At 24.4% G+C, this 25,515-nt stretch overlaps 5 pseudogenes; 3 read left to right on the plus strand and 2 right to left on the minus strand.

Annotated features, from left to right (window-relative positions):
- Positions 1–691: 691 nt before the first annotated feature.
- LOC127010749 (NADH-ubiquinone oxidoreductase chain 4-like) lies at positions 692–25,083 on the plus strand (annotated as a pseudogene).
- On the plus strand, positions 1,440–3,107 carry LOC127010717 (NADH-ubiquinone oxidoreductase chain 4-like; annotated as a pseudogene).
- Positions 7,587–8,261, minus strand: LOC127010719 (cytochrome c oxidase subunit 2-like; annotated as a pseudogene).
- Positions 8,333–9,658, minus strand: LOC122819107 (cytochrome c oxidase subunit 1-like; annotated as a pseudogene).
- The window catches only part of LOC122819117 (NADH-ubiquinone oxidoreductase chain 5-like), a 773-nt pseudogene continuing 141 nt past the window's right edge, over positions 24,884–25,515 (plus strand).

The raw sequence follows: 25,515 nt of genomic DNA on the forward strand, positions 1-25,515 counted from the left end.
GTTGAATATGCTCATATCAGGTGTAACTAAAGGGTTAGCTGGGATAAAATTATCTGGGTCTCCTAATAAATTAGGACTAATTAATACTAATGAAATTAAAATAAAAATTATTACAATAAAACCTACAATATCCTTAAATGTAAAATAAGGATGGAAAGGAATTTTATCAATATTAGAATTTAATCCAATAGGATTATTAGACCCTGTTTGGTGTAAAAATAATAAATAAATTATTGTTATAGCAAGAACAATAAATGGTAAAATAAAATGAAATGTAAAAAATCGAGTTAAAGTAGCGTTATCAACAGCGAATCCTCCTCATAATCATTGAACTAAATCTATTCCTAAATAAGGAATTGCGGATAAAAGATTTGTAATTACAGTAGCTCCTCAAAATGATATTTGTCCCCAAGGTAAAACATACCCTATAAAGGCTGTTTCTATAACTACAAATAAAATAATCTCTCCTACTAATCAAGTTGGAGTAAATAAATATGATCCGTAATAAATTCCTCGACCTACATGTAAATAAATACAAACAAAAAAAAATGATGCACCGTTCGCGTGTAAAGTTCGTAATAATCAACCATAATTAACATCTCGGCAAATATGATTAACACTGTAAAATGCTAAATTAACATCTGCAGTATAATGTATTGCTAAAAACAATCCTGTTAAAATTTGAATAATTAAACATAAACCAAGTAAAGATCCAAAATTTCATCAACTTGAAATATTAATTGGAGCTGGTAAATCTACTAATGCATTATTAGCAATTTTAAATAAAGGGTGGGAAGTTCGTAAAGGTTTATTCATTAATTAAGATATTATTCGAATAGGTCTCTTAAATAATTTAGTAATTTTTACTACTACAATTAAAGTAATTAAAAGATCATTTATTAATAAAATAGTGATAAAATTAGTAGGAAAATTATATAATTTATTTAAAGATAAAGAATTTTCTGTTAAATAAGAATTTATATTTATAATTGATTCTATTTCGTTATTTATTAAAAATAATGAAATAGAAGTTTTATCAACAATAAAAGATAAAATTAGTATAATAAATAAAATAAAAGCAGAAAATAATGTAAGTTTAATTGATAAATTGAATATTTCATTTGAAGCTAATGAAGTAACATAAATAAATAAAACAAGTATTCCCCCTTAAAAAAATTAAAAACAAAATATATGAATATCAAAAACTTTTAGTTATTAAACCTGAAATTAAACAAACAAAAATTGTTTGAATTAATAAAGTTAATCCTAAAGCTAATGGATGGATTATATTTAAAAAAAATAATAGAAGTAGTAATAATTAAAGAGTATAAAATTAATTGAATAATTTCAAGAGGTAGTTTATATAAAATATAAATTTTGGGGATTAGTGAAAAAGAAAGTTCTTTTCTCTTGAAGTTTTAAAAGACAAAATCTTATTTTTGATTTACAAGACCAATGTTTTTGTTAAACTATTAAAACTAATGATTATAATTTTATATTGAAGTTTACCTATAATTTTATTTATTTTAGGTTTATTTTGTTTTGTTTCTAATCGAAAACATTTACTTTCTATACTTTTAAGTTTAGAATTTATTGTTTTAATATTATTTTTTATATTATTTATTTATTTAAATATGTTAAATTATGAAAATTATTTTAGAATAATATTTTTAACTTTTAGAGTATGTGAAGGAGCTTTAGGTTTATCTATTTTAGTTTCTATAATTCGTAGACATGGTAATGATTATTTTCAATCTTTTAGAATTATATAATGTAAAAAATTATTTTTTTTTATTATTTTTAACTCCTGTCTGTTTTATTAATAATACATATTGAATGGTTCAAATTATATTATTTTTTATTAGACTTATTTTTTATTAATAAATAATTTTATAAATTATTGATCAGAAATTTCTTATTTTTTAGGTTGTGATATACTTTCTTATGGGTTAGTATTATTAAGATTATGAATTTGTTCTTTAATATTATTAGCTTGAGAAAGAGTTAATAAATATAATAATTATAAAAATTTATTTTTATTAAATATTGTAATTTTATTGTTGTTGTTTGTCTTAACATTTAGAAGAATAAGTTTATTTATATTTTATTTATTTTTTGAAAGAAGATTAATTCCTACATTATTTTTAATTTTACGATGAGGGTATCAACCTGAGCGTTTACAAGCGGGTGTTTATTTATTGTTTTATACATTATTAGTTTCATTTTTATATTAATTGGTATTTTTAAACAAAACATAAAACAGGTTCAATAAATTTTTATTTAATAAATAATTTTATATTTAATTATGATTTATTATATTTTTGTTTATTATGCGCTGTTTTAGTGAAAATACCAATGTTTTTAGTTCATTTATGATTGCCAAAAGCTCATGTTGAAGCACCAGTTTCTGGTTCTATAATTTTGGCTGGGATTATATTAAAATTAGGAGGTTATGGGTTATTACGAGTTATTTCTTTTTTACAATTAATAAATTTAAAATACAGTTTTATTTGAATTAGAATTAGATTAGTAGGAGGGGTATTAGTGAGATTAGTATGTTTGCGTCAAACAGATTTAAAGGCATTAATTACTTATTCTTCTGTTGCTCATATAGGAATTGTTTTAGCAGGTTTATTAACAATAACTTATTGAGGATTATGCGGTTCATATATTTTAATAATTGCTCATGGTCTATGTTCTTCTGGATTATTTTGTTTAGCTAATGTTTCTTATGAACGTTTAGGAAGTCGTAGTATATTAATTAATAAGGGTTTATTGAATTTTATACCTGCTATAACTTTATAATGATTTTTATTAAGATCAGCTAATATAGCTGCTCCGCCCACATTAAATTTATTAGGAGAAATTTCCTTGTTAAATAGAATTGTTTCTTGATCATGAATTTCAATAATTATATTATCATTTTTATCATTTTTTAGAGCTGCCTATACTTTATATTTATATTCTTTTAGTCAACATGGAAAATTATTTTCTGGAGTTTATTCTTTTAGAGGAGGTAAAATTCGAGAATATTTGTTAATATTATTACATTGATTACCTTTAAATTTATTAATTTTAAAAAGAGAATCATGTATATTATGATTATATTTAAATAGTTTAATAAAAATACTAATTTGTGGTGTTAGTGATATGAAATAATTGATTTTAGATCGTGAAATATTTATCAATTTGTAGAATTTGTTAATTTAATTTCTATTAGTTTATCATGTTTTTTATTAAGATTATATTTTTTACTAAATAATATAGTTTATTTTATTGAATGAGAAGTTGTTTCTTTAAATTCTATAAGAATTGTAATAACTTTTTTATTTGATTGAATAAGTTTATTATTTATATCTTTTGTTTTAATAATTGCTTCATTAGTAATTTTTTATAGAAAGGAATATATAAGAAGAGATGAAAATATTAATCGATTTATTATACTAGTATTAATATTTGTTTTATCAATAATATTATTAATTATTAGTCCTAATTTAATTAGAATTTTATTAGGATGAGATGGTTTTGGATTAGTTTCTTATTGTTTAGTTATTTATTTTCAAAATATCAAATCTTATAATGCCGGTATATTAACTGCTTTGTCTAATTGAATTGGGGATGTAGCTCTTCTTTTATCTATTGCTTGAATATTAAATTATGGAAGATGAAATTATATTTTTTATTTAGAAGTTATACAAAATGAATTTGAAATATTGATAATTGGAAGTTTAGTAATGTTAGCTGCTATAATTAAAGAGCACAAATTTCTTTTTCTTCTTGGTTACCAGCTGCTATAGCAGCTCCTACTCCTGTATCTGCTTTGGTTCATTCATCAACTTTAGTAACAGCTGGACTTTATTTATTGATTCGGTTTAATATTATTTTAAGAACTTCTTGATTAGGTCAATTCTTACTTTTATTATCAGGTTTAACTATATTTATAGCTGGATTCGGAGCTAATTTTGAATTTGATTTAAAGAAAATTATTGCTTTATCTACTTTAAGACAATTAGGTTTAATAATAAGAATTTTATCTATAGGGTTTTATAAATTAGCTATATTTCATTTATTAACTCACGCTTTATTTAAGGCTTTATTATTTATATGTGCTGGAGCTATTATTCATAATATAAATAATTCTCAAGATATTTGTTTAATAGGAGGATTAAGAGTTCATATACCTTTAACGTCTGCTTGTTTTAATGTTTCTAATTTAGCTTTATGTGGAATACCTTTTTTAGCTGGATTTTATTCTAAGGATATAATTTTAGAAATTGTTAGAATTAGAAATATTAATATATTTTCATTTTTTTTCCACAGGTTTAACTGTTAGTTATTCTTTTCGATTAGTTTATTATTCTTTAACTGGTGATTTAAATTGTGGAAGTTTAAATATGTTAAATGATGAAAGTTGAATTATACTTCGAGGGATGTTAGGTTTATTAATTATAAGAATTATTGGAGGGAGAATATTAAATTGGTTAATTTTTCCTATTCCTTATATAATTTGTTTACCTTTTTATTTAAAATTATTGACGTTATTTGTATGTATTTTTGGAGGTTTATCAGGTTATTTAATTTCGATAAGAAATGTATATACTTTAAATAAATCTTTATTAAATTATAATTTAGTTGTTTTTCTTGGGTCAATATGATTAATACCATATATTAGAACTTATGGAATAATTTCTTATCCGTTAAATTATGGTCAGTTAGTGGTAAAAAGTTTTGATCAAGGTTGATCAGAATATTTTGGAGGTCAACATTTATATCAAAAATTAACTGATTATTCAAAAAGTTTATTTTTAATACATAATAATAGTTTAAAAATTTATTTAATATTATTTGTATTTTGAATTTTAATTTTATTTAATTTTTTAGTATTTTTATATTCAAATAGCTTATATATAGAGTATGACATTGAAGATGTTATGGAGATTAATTAATCTTTGAATATAGTGAATTTATTTTAGTAATTTATAAAACTTTTATTTAAACTATAAAAAAGAGTATAAATGGAATTTAACCATTAAAAGAAAAAAGTTAGCAGCTTTTACTTGATCACCATACTTCCTTAATTGGAGATAATTCCCCGTTATATCATTAACAGTGATACGCCTCTTTTTGGCTTCAATTAAAGAATAAGGGTAAATTTACCTAAGGTTAGGTCGAAACTAACTGCAATTAATCGCTTCATATGCTATTTAAGGTAGATTGAATATTCAATACTTTTTAAATGCAAATCAAATGTTATAATTAACTACAACGCTATTTTAATTAGATCAATTTAATATACCTTGATTTCATTCATGATATAGACCAATTAATAAAATTAAAATTAAAATAATTGAAGTAATTGTTCAAATTATAATATTTGAATATTTTAATATAATAATTATTGGTAGAATTAAAGCAATTTCTACATCAAAAATTAAAAAAATAATAGTCATTAAAAAAAATCGTAGTGAAAATGGAAGTCGAGAAGATGATTTTGGGTCAAATCCACATTCAAATGGAGATCTTTTTTCTCGGTCAATAAATGCTTTTTTTGATAAAATTGAAGCTAAAAATATAACAATAGTTGTGATTAATAAAATTAAAGAAGCAATAATAATAATAGAAAAAATTATCTATACTATTTATTAATAGACCTTATGATTGGAAGTCAAATATACTTTTATACTATATAGATAATTTTAATGAAAGTAGTTTAACCTCCTCATCAGTAAATTGTAATATATAAAAATAATCATACTACATCTACAAAATGTCAATATCATGCAGCTGCTTCAAATCCAAAATGATGATTTTTTGAAAAATGATTATTTAAATGTCGTAATAAACATACTAATAAAAAAGTTGTTCCAATTAAAACACGGACTCCATGAAATCCAGTAGCCATATAAAATGTTGATCCATAAACTGAATCGGCAATAGTAAATGGAGCTTCAATATATTCATAAGCTTGTAAAATTGTAAAATAAATTCCCAATAAAACAGTACAAAATAAACCTTGAGTTGTTTGTGAATGATTTCTTTCTATTAAACTATGATGAGCTCAAGTTACAGTTACTCCTGAAGCTAATAAAATAGCTGTATTTAAAAGGGGAATTTGAAAAGGATTGAATGAGATAATACCTAAAGGAGGTCATGAAGCTCCTAATTCAATTGCTGGAGATAATCTTCTATGAAAGAATGCTCAAAAAAAACTTACAAAAAATAAAACTTCTGATAAAATAAATAAAATTATTCCTCATCGTAATCCAATAGTTACAGCATAAGTATGTAATCCTTGATATGTTCCTTCTCGAGATACATCTCGTCATCATTGATAAACTGTTAAAATAGTAATAATATTACCTAATAAAAATAATGAGATATCATATTGATGAAATCATTTTACTATACCTGATACAGTTGTTATAGCTCCAATTGCTCCTGTTAAAGGTCAAGGGCTATAATCAACTAAATGAAAAGGGTGGTTTGAATGTGTAGACATTATAATTAATTTACTTCTCTAGAATATAAAGTACTTAATACAGCAAATACATAAGATTGAATTATAGCTACAGCTGATTCTAAAACTAATAGGGCAATTTGAGCTACTAATAAAAATGTTACTAATAAATAAGATATAGAAGGTCCTGTATTTCCTAATAAAGTTAATAATAAATGTCCAGCAATTATATTAGCTGTTAATCGAACAGCTAATGTTCCTGGTCGAATAATATTTCTATACATACTATAAATGGTATAAGAACTGCAGGTGTCCCTTGAGGTACTAAATGAGCAAATATATGTTGAGTATGATTAATTCATCCATATAATATAAAACATAATCATAAAGGTAATGCTAAAGATAAAGTTAAAGTTAAATGACTTGTTCTTGTAAAAATATAATGGAATAATCCTATAAAATTATTAAATAAAATTAATGAAAATAATGAAATAAAAATAAATGTTGATCCATTATGTCCTGAAGGTCCTAATAAAGTTTTAAATTCTTCGTGAAGTGTTAATAAAATAGAATTTCAAAAGATATTATATCGAGAAGGTAACATAACAAATTTATTTTCTGTATTTGACCCTTTAGCTATTTTTAATTTATCTTTAAATTGATTAAGAACATTCTTAGGACTTTTAATAATTCCTTCAATTTATTTGTTTCATTTTCAGTAAATTGAAGGAATTATTAAAAGTCCTAAGAATGTTCTTAATCAATTTAAAGACAAATTAAAAATAGCTGAAGGGTCAAATACAGAAAATAAATTTGTTATCATTTTCAATTCATTGCATTTAAATTAATATTTTTTAATTCGTTAGATTTAGGGGAAGTTGGCATATAAGAATAATAGTTAATAGAACAAAATAAAATAAATGTAATAGAGAAAACAATAAATAATAATAATCATCTAATTGGGGCTATTTGTGGAATTAAAAAATATTATTACTTTAATAATTTTAGTTTGACATACTAATGTTATATATTAAACTAATTTTTTATTCATTAGAAGTAAGTGCTAATTTACTATTGAATGGTTTAAGAGACCAGTACTTGCTTTAAGTCATCTAATGAAGAATTATTACTAAAAAATGCATTTAATAAAATAATTTACAGGAACACTTTCAATTACAATTGGTATAAAACTATGATTAGCTCCACAAATTTCTGAACATTGTCCATAAAATAAACCTGGTCGGTTAATAAAAAAACTTGTTTGGTTTAATCGACCTGGTGTTCCATCAACCTTAAGTCCTAAAGCTGGGATTGTTTAAGAATGGATTACATCTGCAGCTATTACTAAAATTCAAATTTGTGAGTTTATAGGTAAAACTACTCGATTATCAACATCTAATAATCGAAATCCATCAGTTGCTAATTCATTTGTAGGAATTATATAAGAATCAAATTCAATATTATTAAAATCAGAATATTCATAACTTTAGTATCATTGATGACCAATACTTTTTAAAGTAACTGAGGGTTCATTAATCTCATCTAATAAGTATAATAATCGTAAAGAAGGAAGAGCAATAAATAATAAAATAATTGCTGGTAGAATAGTTCAAATTATTTCAATAAGTTGTCCATGCAAAAGGAATCGATTTACGTAATTATTAAAAAATAATATGAATATTAAATATCCAACTAATACAGTAATTATAAGTAAAATTAATAATGCGTGATCGTAAAAAAAAATTAATTGTTCCATTAAAGGAGAAGCTCTATCTTGTAAACCTAAATTAGCTCATGTAGACATTAATTTTCTAATAAAAGTGAAATACTTTATATACGGAGCTTAAATCCATTGCACTAATCTGCCATATTAGAAATTAATTTGTTAAAAGAGGTAATTCAGAATATCTATGTTCAGCAGGGGGTGTATTTTGGTATCATTCGATAGATGAATTTAATTAAATTGGGTAAATTTCTTGTCTTTGTGATACTAAACTTTCTCAAATAAGATAAAAAAAAAAAATACCTAATAATGAAATTGAAGATCCAATAGTTGATACTACATTTCAAGTTGTATAAGCATCTGGATAATCTGAATAACATCGAGGTATACCAGCTAATGCTAAAAACTGTTGGGGGAAAAATGTTAAATTTACTCCAATAAATATTATGATAAATTGACTTTTTAATCATTTAGCATTTAATGTTAATCCTGTAAATAAAGGGTATCAGTGAATGAATCCTGCTATAATAGCAAATACAGCTCCTATTGATAATACATAATGGAAGTGAGCTACAACATAATAAGTGTCATGAAGAATAATATCAACTGATGAATTAGCTAGTACTACTCCTGTTAATCCCCCAACTGTAAATAAAAATACAAATCCTAAAGCTCATAAAATAGCTGGAGAGTAAGAAAGTTGAGTTCCGTGTAAAGTTGCTAATCATCTAAAAATTTTAATACCAGTAGGAACAGCAATAATTATAGTTGCAGAAGTAAAATAAGCTCGAGTATCTACATCTATTCCTACTGTAAATATGTGGTGAGCTCATACAATAAATCCTAATAATCCAATAGCAAGTATAGCATAAATTATTCCTAAAGAACCGAAAGTTTCCTTTTTACCAGATTCTTGACTAATAATATGAGAAATTATTCCAAATCCAGGTAGAATTAAAATATATACTTCAGGGTGTCCAAAAAATCAAAATAAATGTTGGTATAAAATTGGGTCTCCTCCTCCGGCTGAGTCAAAAAATGAAGTATTTAAATTTCGGTCTGTTAATAACATAGTAATAGCTCCAGCTAATACTGGTAATGATAATAAAAGTAATAAAGCAATAATAACAACTGATCAAACAAATAAAGGTATTCGGTCTAATGTAATTCCTGTTGATCGTATATTAATTACAGTTGTAATAAAATTTACAGCTCCTAAAATTGAAGAAATTCCGGCTAAATGTAGAGAAAAAATTGCTAAATCAACTGAAACTCCACCATGAGCAATTCCAGCAGAGAGAGGTGGATAAACCGTTCACCCTGTTCCAGCTCCATTTTCTACCATTCTTCTCACTAATAATAAAGAAAGAGCAGGAGGTAGTAATCAAAATCTTATATTATTTATTCGTGAAAATGCTATATCAGGAGCTCCTAATATTAATGGTACTAATCAATTTCCAAACCCTCCAATTATAATAGGTATCACTTTAAAAAAAATTATAATAAAAGCTGGGCAGTAACAATTACATTATAAATTTGATCATCCCCAATTAATGCTCCTGGATGTCCTAATTCAGATCGAATTAAAATTCTTAAAGATGTTCCTACTATTCCGGCTCAAGCTCCAAAAATAAAATATAAAGTTCCAATATCCTTATGATTTGTAGAAAATAATCATTGTCGCGATTGGATTAAGTGGCTGAAGTTTAGGCGGTAGATTGTAAATCTATTTATAAGAGTTATTCTTCTTAATCATTAAAATTGGTCTTATAGTCAATAATGACATCAAACTGCAATTTTGAAGGAGTAAAATTTTACTAAGGCTTAAAGGGATGCCCTCTATTTACAGCTTTGAAGGCTATTAGTTTTATTAACTCAAAGCCTTAAAATATAAAAAAAATAAAGAAATTAAGAATAACCCAAAAATTGAAAAAAAAAGTTATAATTAAATATAAATTAGTATTACTGCTATTTATATTTATTTCTATGACTCAATTATTTTCAAAATAATTTAATATAAAAGCTGAGTTACAAATTCGAAGATAAAAAAATAATGTAATTAAAGTTGATATTATTATTAATGTTAATAAAAAGTATTGATTACATAATGTTAATTGTTGGATTACAAGCCATTTAGGTAAAAATCCTAAAAATGGAGGTAATCCACCTAATGATAAAAAATTTATCAATAATGAAAATTTTAAAATTTTTCTATTTACAAATCAAGAAAATAATTGATTTAAATGAAATAATTTAAAAATATTAAACATAAATGTTAAAATAAAAGATAAAAATGAATAAAATAAAAAATAAATAAATCAAATAGATTCACTAATTATTAATGATCTTAATATTCATCCTAAATGATTAATAGAAGAAAAAGCTATTAATTTTCGTAAAGAAGTTTGATTTAATCCTCCAAGAGCTCCAATAATTACTGATAAAATTACTCTAATTAATAATAAATTTTTAATATTTAAATAAGAAATTAGTATTAATGGGGCAATTTTTTGTCAAGTTATTAATATTAAAGCATTTATTCATGTTAATCCTTCTATTATATTAGGGAATCAAAAATGAAAAGGAGCGGCTCCACTTTTTAATAGTAAAGCTGATATAATAATTATTGATGTAAAAGATTCATTAATTTCGTTATTTATATTATTTTTCAATATTAATAAAATTGAAAAAAATAACAATACAGTTGATGCTAAAGCTTGAGTTAAAAAATATTTTAAAGAGGCTTCTGTTGATATTACATTATTATTATCTCTTAATAGGGGGATAAAAGATAACAAATTAATTTCTAAACCTATTCAAGCTCCGAGCCAAGAATTAGACGTAACTGTGATTAATGTTCCAATAATTATAATTGTAATAAATAAAATTTTTGAGGAGTTATTAAAAATTAAAAAGAAAAGGATTATAACCTTTATAAATGGGGTATGAACCCACTAGCTTAATTAGCTTATCTTTTTATAAATAATAAATATAAATATATTTTGGTGTATGACGCACAAAAGTTTTTGATACTTTTAGAAATAGTTTAATTCTATTAAATATAAAAAATCTTTGTAACTAACAACATATAAATCAGTCAATGAATGCAGAAAAAATATTAAATTAAATTAAATAATTAAATTTTTCTATATATATATATATGTAATATAAATTATCAACAATATATAAATTTATAAATTAATAATAATTAATTAAATTATTATATTATTTATAAATCCAAGAAATATTAGATAAATATTTGAATATAGATTTTTTTACCATTTATATTACCATTTTTGGATTGTGACATTTTTTATTTAAATTGTTAACTATATAATAATATATTAAATATTTATATATATATAGATTATCTATTAATCTTGAATTTAGTATACAAAAAATTAAAACAAAAAAAAAAAGAGGAGGATTTTTTATTATTAATGAATTAATTTAATAAATTTTAAATTTTATTTAATTATTAAAATTAAATTTTTTAGTATATTTAAAATACTTATTTTATATGTACATACATATAATACATATATATATATATAAATATTTATATTATATAATAATAAATTATTAATATTTTTAATTTTTATTAAATTATAATTTATTTATATTATTTTTGTTACTAAAAAAAATTATTTTTATTATAATAAAAAATAATTTTATTTTTTTTTATTAAATTTATTATAATATTAAATATTAAAAAAAAAATAGTTTATAAAAATGTAAAACAAAAAAAATATTATTATGTTAATTTTTTTAATTAAAAAATTTTTTTTTAATTTTAAAATATTTTATAGGGGACCAATTTTTCAGATTTAGTGATTAAAAAAAATTATTTATATATATATATATTTATATTTTATAAAATTAGAAATTATTTTGTTAGTTTAAAAGTTTAAAATTTATATAAATTGTTTATAAAATGTTATTAATAAATTTATTTTAATTTTATTAATTAATTGATGTATATATATATATATATATATTATTTATAGTATGTTTATTTATAAATATAAACTAATTTTAATTACTTTAATAATATTAATCTTTTTTTAAAAAATGTAAAAAGTTTTATTTTTTTTATTTTTATTTAGTTTAATATAGTTTTTTTTTTAGATAATCTTTTTTTTTTAATTTTTAGAAAAAAAAATAATTTTTGTGTAAAAAAAATACAAATTTTCAAAATTTTTTAATTTTTTTTTTGTTTATGAAGAAATTTAATTACATTATTTTTTTGAAAAATTTAATTTTTAATTTAAAAAAAAAAAAATTTTTTTTAAATAATTTTTGTACAAAAAAATTAAAATTTATAAAATTTTAATTTTAAAATAAATTTATATTAAAATTTAAAAATTTTAAAAATTTTAAATTTTAATTTTTTTTTTTTAAATATTTGATATTTTTATTTTTTTTGTGTAGTAATTTTTTTTTTTCAAAAAAAAAATAATTAATAAAAATTATTTAGTATTGAAATTATATATATATATATATACATATTATAAATATTTAAATTATAAATTAATTAAAATTTTATTTTAGAATCTTTTATTTATTATTTTACTATTTTTTAATATTTTTATAATAATTAAATTAAAATAAAATTTTTAAATATTTTATAAAAATAATTTAAAAGTTTTATTTTGGCTTAATAATTTGTTATTAATTTGATTTATATGTAAATTTTTGTGTGAATTTATATTTATTTTAAAAATAAATATATAAATTTTATTCGCAGTAATTAATATTATTAATTAAAGAAATTTAGAAATAGCAATATTAAAAAGTATTGACCAAATTGGTGCCAGCAGTCGCGGTTATACCAATAATACAAATAAATTTTTTTAGTATTAATTAAATTGAATTTAAAAAATAAAATTAAATATATTAAGTGAAATTATATATTTAAATTATTTTGTATAATTATAATTGAAGTTAAAAAATTTTAATAAAAAACTAGGATTAGATACCCTATTATTTAAAATGTAAATTAATTGCTAAAGTAGTAATAGTTATGTTCTTGAAACTTAAAAAATTTGGCGGTTTTTCAGTCTATCCAGAGGAACCTGTTTTGTAATCGATAATCCACGATGGACCTTACTTAAGTTTGTAATCAGTTTATATACCGTCGTTATCAGAATATTTTCTAAGAATAATAATATTCAATAATTTTAATAAAAATTTATATCAGATCAAGGTGTAGCTTATATTTAAGTAATAATGGGTTACAATAAAATTATTTAAACGGATAAAATTATGAAAAAATTTTTGAAAGTGGATTTGGTAGTAAAATTATATAGATTAATAATTTGATTTTAGCTCTAAAATATGTACACATCGCTCTTATTATTAAGGTAAGATAAGTCGTAACATAGTAGATGTAGTGGAAAGTGTATCTAAAATGACAACTTAAAGCTTATTAAGTAAAGCATATCATTTACATTGAAAAGATTTTTGTGCAAATCAATATAAATTGATTAGATTTTATTTATAAAAGAAAAAAAAAATTTTATTATAAAAGAAAATTTAATTTATTGTACCTTGTGTATCAGCGTTTATTAAATAAAAAATAAATATTTATTTTTCTCGATTTTAAAAGAGTTAATATAATATATAAGTTAATGTGACAAAATTATTTAAAATATTATATTAGAAATGAAATGTTATTCGTTTTTAAAGGTATCTAGTTTTTTAAGAAATAAATTTAATTTAGAAATTATAAATTTATTTATTTAATTTTATTAATTAAATAATTTATAATTTTAATATTTTATGGGATAAGCTATAAAATAAATTTTTAAAAATAATAAATAAATTTGATAAATATATGCTTAGAATTAGCAATTATTAAAAAGTGTGTTATAATTTATTTTATAAATTAAATTATTTATTAAATTTTAATTATTTATTAATTGTAGCAGGATTGCTACGTCGTAGTATGTATGTATGTGTATGTTATTGTATTCTTTCTAGATTAGTCGTGTAAGTTCTAAGAATAAGTTGTTGTTGTTGTTGTTGTACGATGCCGCTCACTGGTCTCTAACTCTCTCTCTCAATCTCATCGCTCTCACACTCTCTCAGTGAATCGGGGGTTGATGCGGATCGTGAGCTGAGAGCGAGAGTAGTTGAACGCCGACCGTGATCCTGAACAGACCAAATTAAATTAAATAAAAGAAAAGACTAGAAGTCATATTTGTGTTGGTGTTTAACTTCAGGGGAATACGTTATACCCCTACAAAATCAGAAGTGGGCCGATCACGAGCCAATTAATTACAAAAAGTAAATAAAATGGAATTAAATAACGCTTCGATCGAACAATTAAAAAGGATGTTGAGTGTGTTGAAGCTATCAACAACCGGAACGAAAAAGGAATTGATCTTACGGTTAAATAAAGTACCAAAGGAAGTTCGTGGAAAAGTTGACGAAATGGCGAAACAAAAAGGAGATGAAGACGGCGATAAAAGTAAGGGCAATGATTGCAGCGACGAAATTTTCGAAGACGGCGGCGGAATTTTCCAGAAAGAAGGCGGCGGCAGAAGTAATGGCAAAGACGGAGACAAAAGTAATGGCAAAGACGGCGGCATTCAGAGCTACGACGAAGAAGACGGCGAAAAAAGTAAAAGCGAGGACGGCGGCATTGAGAATTACAGCGAAGAAGACGGCGAAACTAACGGTGAAGATGATGAAGCCAGTGACGAAGTGGCTGGCAGCATTCTTAGAATTAGAGGCAAACGGAGCAACGGAAAAGGCGGCGAACAAAACGAAGACGGTGGAAGGAACGACAATTATGCAGAAGGCGACATGCACAACCAGGCTGGAGACCAGTCTAGAAACGCAAGAAGCAGCGAACGTAAAGCGGCGGTGGAAAATTTTAACGAGAGCATCGACGTCTCGTTGGGCATGGCAACACAGGTGTTGAGTGAGTTTTCTGGCGAGTCGTGTGCCCGCAAATGGACTACTCAATTGCAAAATATCGCGACCATTTACGGAATAAAAGGAAAATTTGTAAAGATGCTAATGTTGAGCAAAATAAAGGGAAAAGCTTATGAGTGGCTGCACGCAGATGCAGACCGCGTGTTGCTACCGTTGGATGACCTAATGGCAGAGCTGATCTCAACGTTTAGGGGAAAATCATCGAAGTTGGAGATACGACGCAAATTCGAAGGGCGCAAATGGAAAAATAGCGAAAGTTTCGGGAGTTATGTCGACGATAAGATAATGCTTGCTCAGGGCATTAATATTGATGCAGATGAAATGTTGAGCTGCATCATTGAAGGTATCCCCAATCAAGGGCTACGCAATCAGGCGCATATTCAATGCTTTGTGGATGTTGGGCACATAAAGAGGGCGTTTGCGGATGTAAGCTTGCCAAAGCTATATGGAGTTGGCAGGCCGACTACATCAACGGATCCGAAGGACAGCAAGGAGACTCGTTGTTTCAATTGCAATGCCAAAGGGCATTGGGCGTATGAGTGCAGGAAGTCGAAACGGGAGAAAGGATCATGCTATGCGTGCGGAGAGATGGGACACTTTGTTGCGAGATGCTTGAAAAACAAAAACAACGAGGGCGAAAACAAATATGTAAGATATGTTGAAATTAATTTTGTTAACGATTCTAATACCAGGTTAATTGCAGAATGCCTCATAGATACAGGAAGCCCAATTTCATTTATTAAAATATCCAAAGTGCCAGAAGACATTTCAAAATTACCAGTTTTAAGTTCCTATTATGGTTTAAACAAAAGTTACCTAAAAACTTATGGAAAAATACTATGTTATGTTTTGAAAAATTTAAATAAAGTACATTTTAATTTAGTTGTTGTGGCAAATGAATCTATGAGTCATGATGTAATCTTGGGACGAGATTTTATGGATGCTTGTAATCTAAATTTGAACCTTGACACTTTGAAAATGGTTACGGTTGAGAATATTGAAAATCCTTCTGATGTTAGTGATGAAAAGCAGATAGTTAGCGATGATGTTAGTGATGAAAAGCAGATAGTTAGCGATGATGTTAGTGATGAAAAGCAAATAATTGGTGATGTTGTTAGTAATGTTAGGAATAAAAATACAAATTTTAGCGATGTTAATTATGGAACTAGGGACAGCAGGGAAACAAATAAAGAAAATTTTAGTAAAATCAGAGATGAAGAAGAAGCTATGAATAAAAATTATATTGAGCCTGAAATAAACCTAGTGGAAAAGGAATTATTTAATATAAATTTAACGGATGAAAGTGTAGAATATAAAGTTGGTGATAATGTGAATTATAATGTTAGGTGTCAGTTTGTTAGGATGGTAGAGAGTTGTTATGTAAATAAAGAAAGGCCAAAGGAACCGGAGGTTAGATGCGAAATGAAATTGAGATTAGAGGATTCAAAACCATTCAGTTGTTCGCCCAGACGTTTAGCTTACACAGAGAAAGAAAAATTACAGGTGATATTAGACGAATACTTAAGGGAAGGAATTATAAGGCCGAGTGAGTCTGAGTATGCATCTCCAATAGTGTTAGTTAAAAAGAAGTCAGGCGACTTACGACTATGTGTAGACTACCGAAAGCTTAACAAGACTATTGTGAAAGATAATTATCCGTTACCTTTGATTGACGATTTATTAGATACATTAGTAAATAAAACAATATTTTCGAAATTGGATTTAAAACATGGCTACTTTCATGTATTTGTGGATAGTGAATCGATAAAATATACCTCATTTATGACGCCTTTAGGACAATTTGAGTTTATGCGGATGCCAATGGGGCTAAAGAATGCACCAGCGGTGTTTCAACGATTTATCAATAAGATTTTTGCAGATATGATAAGGGATGGTAAGGTAGTTATATACATGGACGATATCATGATTGCGAGTAAAGAAATGCAAGAACATTTAAGTGTTCTTAGAGAAGTTTTTGATCGATTAGCAAGGAACAAACTAGAATTAAGAATGGACAAGTGTGAGTTTCTACAAGCAAGTGTACAATACTTAGGATTTTTGGTAACTAGCAAGGGAATACAGGCTAACGACAAAGGAATAGAAGCTGTTAGAGATTTTCCCGTTCCAGACAAAGTACACAATGTTAGAAGCTTTCTAGGCTTGTGTTCGTATTTTAGAAGGTTCATTAAAGATTTTTCGATAATCGCTAAACCTCTATATGAATTGTTGAAAAAGGATAAAGAATTTGTATTTGAAGAAAAGGAATTGCAATGTTTTGAAATGCTTAAGAAAAAATTAGTGGAAGCTCCAGTGTTGGGATTATATTATTACAAGGACGAGGTAGAATTGCATACAGACGCCAGCGCACAAGGTTTTGGGGCAGTTTTGCTGCAAAGGAAAGAGGATAAAAAGCTTCATCCTATATTTTATTTTTCAAAAGCAACAACAAAAGACGAAGCAAAGTATCATAGTTTTGAACTGGAAACGTTAGCAATAATTTACGCTCTTAGAAGATTTAGAATTTATGTGCAGGGCAGACGATTTAGAATAGTCACAGACTGTAACTCACTGACGTTGACGTTAAACAGAATTGAGTTAAACCCTCGTATTGCACGGTGGGCATTAGAATTGCTAGAGTATGACTTTGAATTAGTCCATAAATCGGGAAAACTTATGCAACACGTTGACGCTTTAAGTAGAAATACACACATAATGGTGGTTGAAACGAATAGCTTTGAAGATAATTTAATTATTTGTCAAGCGAAAGATGAAAAATTAAAAGATGTTAGAAAAAGGTTAGAAAATGAGGAAGATAAAATGTTTGAGATGAGGAATGGAGTTATATATAGAAAGTCGAATAATGGAAAGCTGTTATTTTGTGTTCCAGAAGAAATGGAGGAAAAGATATTATACAAATATCACAATGAATTAGGTCATTTAGGAAGAGATAAAGTTATGGACGCAATTCTTAGATCATATTGGTTTTCGAATATGAAAGAAAAAGTGGTTAGACATATTGAAAATTGTATAAGATGTGTAGCATATTCGCCAAAGTCAGGGAAAGGGGAAGGACTGTTGCACAGTATACCAAAAGGAAATGTGCCATTTGAAATTATACATATTGATCATTATGGACCGGTTGATCATGGAAGAGCAAAGAAACATCTCTTTGTGGTTATAGACGGATTTACTAAATATGTTAGGTTATATGCAACAAAAACGACGAACACAAAGGAAGTTATTATAGCATTGAAAGACTACTTTAGGTCTTACAGCAGGCCAACATATATATATATAGTTTCGGATAGGGGAAGCTGTTTTACGTCAGAAGATTTTGGAAAATTTATGGAAGAATGTCATATTAAACATGTCAAAATTGCGACTGGGTCACCTCAAGCCAATGGACAAGTAGAAAGGATTAATAGAATTGTGGGACCAATGATAGCTAAGTTAGCAGATCCAGAAGAGAAAATTCATTGGGACACAGTTGTGGAAGATGTTGAGTTTTCATTGAACAACACGAAGCAAAGAAGCATAGCACAAATGCCAAGTAAAATGTTGTTTGGAATCGAGCAGAAAGGAAAAGTTATTGATGAATTGAGACAAAAGTTAGAAGAATTAGATAATGTTAGTGATGTTAGAGATTTAGACAAAATTAGAAAAGATGGTTCAGAAGCGCAAAGAAAATTACAAAAAGACAACGAACAGAGATATAATGAAAGAAGAACAAAGAGTTCGAAGTACAAAGTAGGAGACTATATCATGGTAAAAAATTTTGATAGCTCAGTAGGAGTCGCAAGAAAGCTAATACCTAAACACAAGGGCCCTTATGTTATAGATAAAGTTTTGAGGAATGATAGATACTTAATAAAAGATGTTGAAGGTTTTCAATTATCGCGTTGCCCTTATCAAGGTGTCTGGAGTAGCCAAAATATTAAGCATTGGATTGGAAAACGAAAATAAAGTTGTGAATATATCTAAGAATTTGTAAATACAAAACTAAATTATAGAAACTAAGATAAATGTAAAAAAAAAAAAAAAAAACAAAAAAAAAAATCAATTGTAAATTAACACAAGATCAGGGGATCTTAAAATGTCAGGACGGCCGAATTGTAGCAGGATTGCTACGTCGTAGTATGTATGTATGTGTATGTTATTGTATTCTTTCTAGATTAGTCGTGTAAGTTCTAAGAATAAGTGGTTGTTGTTGTTGTTGTACGATGCCGCTCACTGGTCTCTAACTCTCTCTCTCAATCTCATCGCTCTCACACTCTCTCAGTGAATCGGGGGTTGATGCGGATCGTGAGCTGAGAGCGAGAGTAGTTGAACGCCGACCGTGATCCTGAACAGACCAAATTAAATTAAATAAAAGAAAAGACTAGAAGTCATATTTGTGTTGGTGTTTAACTTCAGGGGAATACGTTATACCCCTACATAAAATATTAATTTTAATATTTAAAATTAAGTAATAATCATAGAATTAGTATATTATATTGTTTAAATAAATTTTTATGAAAAGTTTAAGTAAAGAATTCGGCAAAAATAATGTTCGCCAGTTTAAGAAAAACATGTCTTTTTGAATTATATATAAAGTCTAACCTGCCCACTGAAATTTTTTAAATGGCCGCAGTATTTTGACTGTGCAAAGGTAGCATAATCATTAGTCTTTTAATTGAAGGCTGGAATGAATGGTTGGACGAAATATTAACTGTTTCATTAAATTTTTTTTTAGAATTTTATTTTTTAGTCAAAAAGCTAAAATTTATTTAAAAGACGAGAAGACCCTATAAATCTTTATATTTTGTTTATAATTAAAATATTAAGATTAATTTAATTTTAATAAATTAAAATATTTTATTGGTGTGATATTAAAATTTAAAAAACTTTTAATTTTTAAAAACATTAATTTTTGAAGAATTGATCCATTAATAATGATTAAAAAATTAAGTTACTTTAAGGATAACAGATAAAAAAGATTGCGACCTCGATGTTGGATTAAGATATAATTTTGGGTGTAGCCGTTCAAATTTTAAGTCTGTTCAACTTTTAAATTCTTACATGATCTGAGTTCAAAACGGTTTAAGCCAGGTTGGTTTCTATCTTTAAAAAATTATAATATTTTAGTAGAAAGGTGCAAATATTAAAATAATTATATTTTTAAATATGAATATTATTAATATAAAACTATTTTGGCAGATTAGTGCAATAAATTTAGAATTTATTTATGTAAATTATTTTACAAATATTACTTGTTTTATATAGAATTTGTTTTATCATTAATTGGAAGTTTATTATTAGTAATTTGTGTGTTAGTAAGTGTAGCTTTTTTAACTTTATTAGAACGTAAAGTTTTAGGTTATATTCAAATTCGTAAAGGTCCTAATAAAGTTGGTTTAATAGGAATTCCTCAACCTTTTTGTGATGCAATTAAATTATTTACAAAAGAATAAACTTATCCATTATTATCTAATTATTTAAGATATTATATTTCTCCAATTTTTTCTTTATTTTTATCTTTATTTGTTTGAATATGTATACCTTTTTTTGTTAAATTGTATTCTTTTAATTTAGGAGGTTTATTTTTTTTATGTTGTACAAGATTAGGTGTATATACTGTTATAGTAGCTGGTTGATCTTCAAATTCTAATTATGCTTTATTAGGAGGATTACGAGCTGTAGCTCAAACTATTTCATATGAAGTTAGATTGGCTTTAATTTTATTATCATTTATTTTTTTAATTGGTAGATATAATATAATTTATTTTTTTTAATATCAAATTTATATATGGTTTTTAATTATTTTATTTCCTATAGCTTTAGTTTGATTAACTATTTCTTTAGCTGAAACTAATCGTACACCTTTTGATTTTGCTGAAGGAGAATCAGAATTAGTTTCTGGGTTTAATGTAGAATATAGAAGAGGAGGATTTGCTTTAATTTTTATAGCTGAATATGCAAAAATTTTATTTATAAGAATAAACACACATTGTGTAATTTTTTTAGGATGTGATGTTTTTAATTTATTATTTTATGTTAAATTAACTTTTATTTCTTTTGTTTTTTTTTGAGCTCGTGGGACTTTACCTCGATTTTGTTATGATAAATTAATATATTTAGCATGAAAATGTTTTTTATCATTTTCTTTAAATTATTTATTATTTTTTATTGGTTTTAAAATTTTATTATTTTCTTTATTATAGTGAATTTATTTTAGTAAAGTTAATAGAAAATTAAATTCTATCTTATGTTTTCAAAACATATGCTTATTCAAGCTCATTAACTATTAGTTTAATAAATTATCTCATCATTTTGTAACTAATGGATGAATTAAATAATATAAAAAATAAATAACAGTTAAAATTTGTCCAATTAATACATAAGGTTCTTCAACTGGTCGTGCTCCAATTCATGTTAATAAAATTACTGTAACTAATATAGATCAAAATAAAATTTGATTAATTGGGTAAAATTGAATTCCTCGGAATTTTCTTAAATTATAAAAAGGTAAAATTATTAAAATTGCAATTGATAAAAGTAATGCAATAACTCCTCCTAATTTATAAGGAATTGAACGTAAAACTGCGTAAGCAAATAAAAAATATCATTCTGGTTGAATATGAGCAGGTGTAACTAAAGGGTTAGCTGGGATAAAATTATCTGGGTCTCCTAATAAATTAGGACTAATTAATACTGATGAAATTAAAATAAAAATTATTACAATAAAACCTACAATATCCTTAAATGTAAAATAAGGATGGAAAGGAATTTTATCAATATTAGAATTTAATCCAATAGGATTATTAGACCCTGTTGGTGTAAAAATAATAAATGAATTATTGTTATAGCAAGAACAATAAATGGTAAAATAAAATGAAATGTAAAAAATCGAGTTAAAGTAGCGTTATCAACAGCGAATCCTCCTCATAATAATTGAACTAAATCTATTCCTAAATAAGGAATTGCGGATAAAAGATTTGTAATTACAGTAGCTCCTCAAAATGATATTTGTCCCCAAGGTAAAACATACCCTATAAAGGCTGTTCCTATAACTAAAAATAAAATAATCACTCCTACTAATCAAGTTGGAGTAAATAAATATGATCCGTAATAAATTCCTCGACCTACATGTAAATAAATACAAATAAAAAAAAATGATGCACCGTTAGCGTGTAAAGTTCGTAATAATCAACCATAATTAACATCTCGGCAAATATGATTAACTCTGTAAAATGCTAAATTAACATCTGCAGTATAATGTATTGCTAAAAACAATCCTGTTAAAATTTGAATAATTAAACATAAACCAGGTAAAGATCCAAAATTTCATCAACTTGAAATATTAATTGGAGCTGGTAAATCTACTAATGCATTATTAGCAATTTTAAATAAAGGGTGGGAAGTTCGTAAAGGTTTATTCATTAATTAATATATTATTCGAATAGGTCCCTTAAATAATTTAGTAATTTTTACTACTACAATTAAAGTAATTAAAAGATAATTTATTAATAAAATAGTGATAAAATTAGTAGGAAAATTATATAATTTATTTAAAGATAAAGAATTTTCTGTTAAATATGAATTTATATTTATAATTGATTCTATTTCGTTGTTTATTAAAAATAATGAAATAGAAGTTTTATCAACAATAAAAGATAAAATTAGTATAATAAATAAAATAAAAGCAGAAAATAAAGTAAGTTTAATTGATAATTTAATATTTAATCTGAAGCTAATGAAGTAACATAAATAAATAAAACAAGTATTCCCCCTAAAAAAATTAAAAATAAAATATATGAATATCAAAAACTTTTAGTTATTAAACCTGAAATTAAACAAACAAAAATTGTTTGAATTAATAAAGTTAATCCTAAAGCTAATGGATGGATTATATTTAAAAAAATAATAGAAGTAGTAATAATTAAAGAGTATAAAATTAATTGAATAATTTCAAGAGGTAGTTTATTTAAAATATTAATTTTGGAGATTAATGAAAAAGAAATTTCTTTTCTCTTGAAGTTTTAAAAGAAAAAATCTTATTTTTGATTAACAAGACCAATGTTTTTGTTAAACTATTAAAACTAATGACTATAATTTTATATTGAAGTTTACCTATAATTTTATTTATTTTAGGTTTATTTTGTTTTGTTTCTAATCGAAAACATTTACTTTCTATACTTTTAAGTTTAGAATTTATTGTTTTAATATTAATTTTTATATTATTTATTTATTTAAATATGATAAATTATGAAAATTATTTTAGAATAATATTTTTAACTTTTAGAGTATGTGAAGGAGCTTTATGTTTATCTATTTTAGTTTCTATAATTCGTACACATGGAAATGATTATTTTCAATCTTTTAGAATTATATAATGTTAAAAATTATTATTTTTTTTTATTATTTTTAACTCCTGTTTGATTTATTAATAATATATATTGAATGGTTCAAATTATATTATTTTTTATTAGATTTATTTTTTTATTAATAAATAATTTTATAAATTATTGATCAGAAATTTCTTATTTTTTAGGTTGTGATATACTTTCTTATGGGTTAGTATTATTAAGATTATGAATTTGTTCTTTAATATTATTAGCAAGAGAAAGAGTTAATAAATATAATAATTATAAAAATTTATTTTTATTAAATATTGTAATTTTATTGTTGTTGTTAGTCTTAACATTTAGAAGAATAAGTTTATTTATATTTTATTTATTTTTTGAAAGAAGATTAAGTCCTACATTATTTTTAATTTTAGGATGAGGGTATCAACCTGAGCGTTTACAAGCGGGTGTTTATTTATTGTTTTATACATTATTAGTTTCATTTTTATATTAATTGGTATTTTTTATGTAATAAATAAAACAGGTTCAATAAATTTTTATTCAATAAATAATTTTATATTTAATTATGATTTATTATATTTTTGTTTATTATGCGCTTTTTTAGTTTTTTAGTTCATTTATGATTGCCAAAAGCTCATGTTGAAGCACCAGTTTCTGGTTCTATAATTTTGGCTGGGATTATATTAAAATTAGGAGGTTATGGGTTATTACGAGTTATTTCTTTTTTACAATTAATAAATTTAAAATACAGTTTTATTTGAATTAGAATAAGATTAGTAGGAGGGGTATTAGTGAGATAAGTATGTTTGCGTCAAACAGATTTAAAGGCATTAATTGCTTATTCTTCTGTTGGTCATATAGGAATTGTTTTAGCAGGTTTATTAACAATAACTTATTGAGGATTATGCGGTTCATATACTTTAATAATTGCTCATGGTCTATGTTCTTCTGGATTATTTTGTTTAGCTAATGTTTCTTATGAACGTTTAGGAAGTCGTAGTATATTAATTAATAAGGGTTTATTGAGTTTTATACCTGCTATAACTTTATGATGATTTTTATTAAGATCAGCTAATATAGCTGCTCCGCCCACATTAAATTTATTAGGAGAAATTTCTTTGTTAAATAGAATTGTTTCTTGATCATGAATTTCAATAATTATATTATCATTTTTATCATTTTTTAGAGCTGCTTATACTTTATATTTATATTCTTTTAGTCAACATGGAAAATTATTTTCTGGAGTTTATTCTTTTAGAGGAGGTCAAATTCGAGAATATTTGTTTATATTATTACATTGATTACCTTTAAATTTATTAATTTTAAAAAGAGAATCATCTATATTATGATTATATTTAAATAGTTTAATAAAAATACTAATTTGTGGTGTTAGTGATATGAAATAATTCATTTTAGATCGTGAAATATTTATCAATTTGTAGAATTAGATTTGTTAATTTAATTTCTATTAGTTTATCATGTTTTTTATTAAGATTATATTTTTTACTAAATAATATAGTTTATTTTATTGAATGAGAAGTTGTTTCTTTAAATTCTATAAGAATTGTAATAACTTTTTTATTTGATTGAATAAGTTTATTATTTATATCTTTTGTTTTAATAATTGCTTCATTAGTAATTTTTTATAGAAAGGAATATATAAGAAGAGATGAAAATATTAATCGATTTATTATACTAGTATTAATATTTGTTTTATCAATAATATTATTAATTATTAGTCCTAATTTAATTAGAATTTTATTAGGATGAGATGGTTTAGGATTAGTTTCTTATTGTTTAGTTATTTATTTTCAAAATATCAAATCTTATAATGCCGGTATATTAACTGCTTTGTCTAATCGAATTGGGGATGTAGCTCTTCTTTTAACTATTGCTTGAATATTAAATTATGGAAGATGAAATTATATTTTTTATTTAGAAGTTATACAAAATGAATTTGAATAATTTTTATCTATAGGGTTTTATAAATTAGCTATATTTCATTTATTAACTCATGCTTTATTTACCTATCTATCTATCTACATCTG

Source organism: Drosophila biarmipes, chromosome 2L (assembly GCF_025231255.1).
Source record: "Drosophila biarmipes strain raj3 chromosome 2L, RU_DBia_V1.1, whole genome shotgun sequence".
Taxonomy (NCBI): domain Eukaryota; kingdom Metazoa; phylum Arthropoda; class Insecta; order Diptera; family Drosophilidae; genus Drosophila; species Drosophila biarmipes.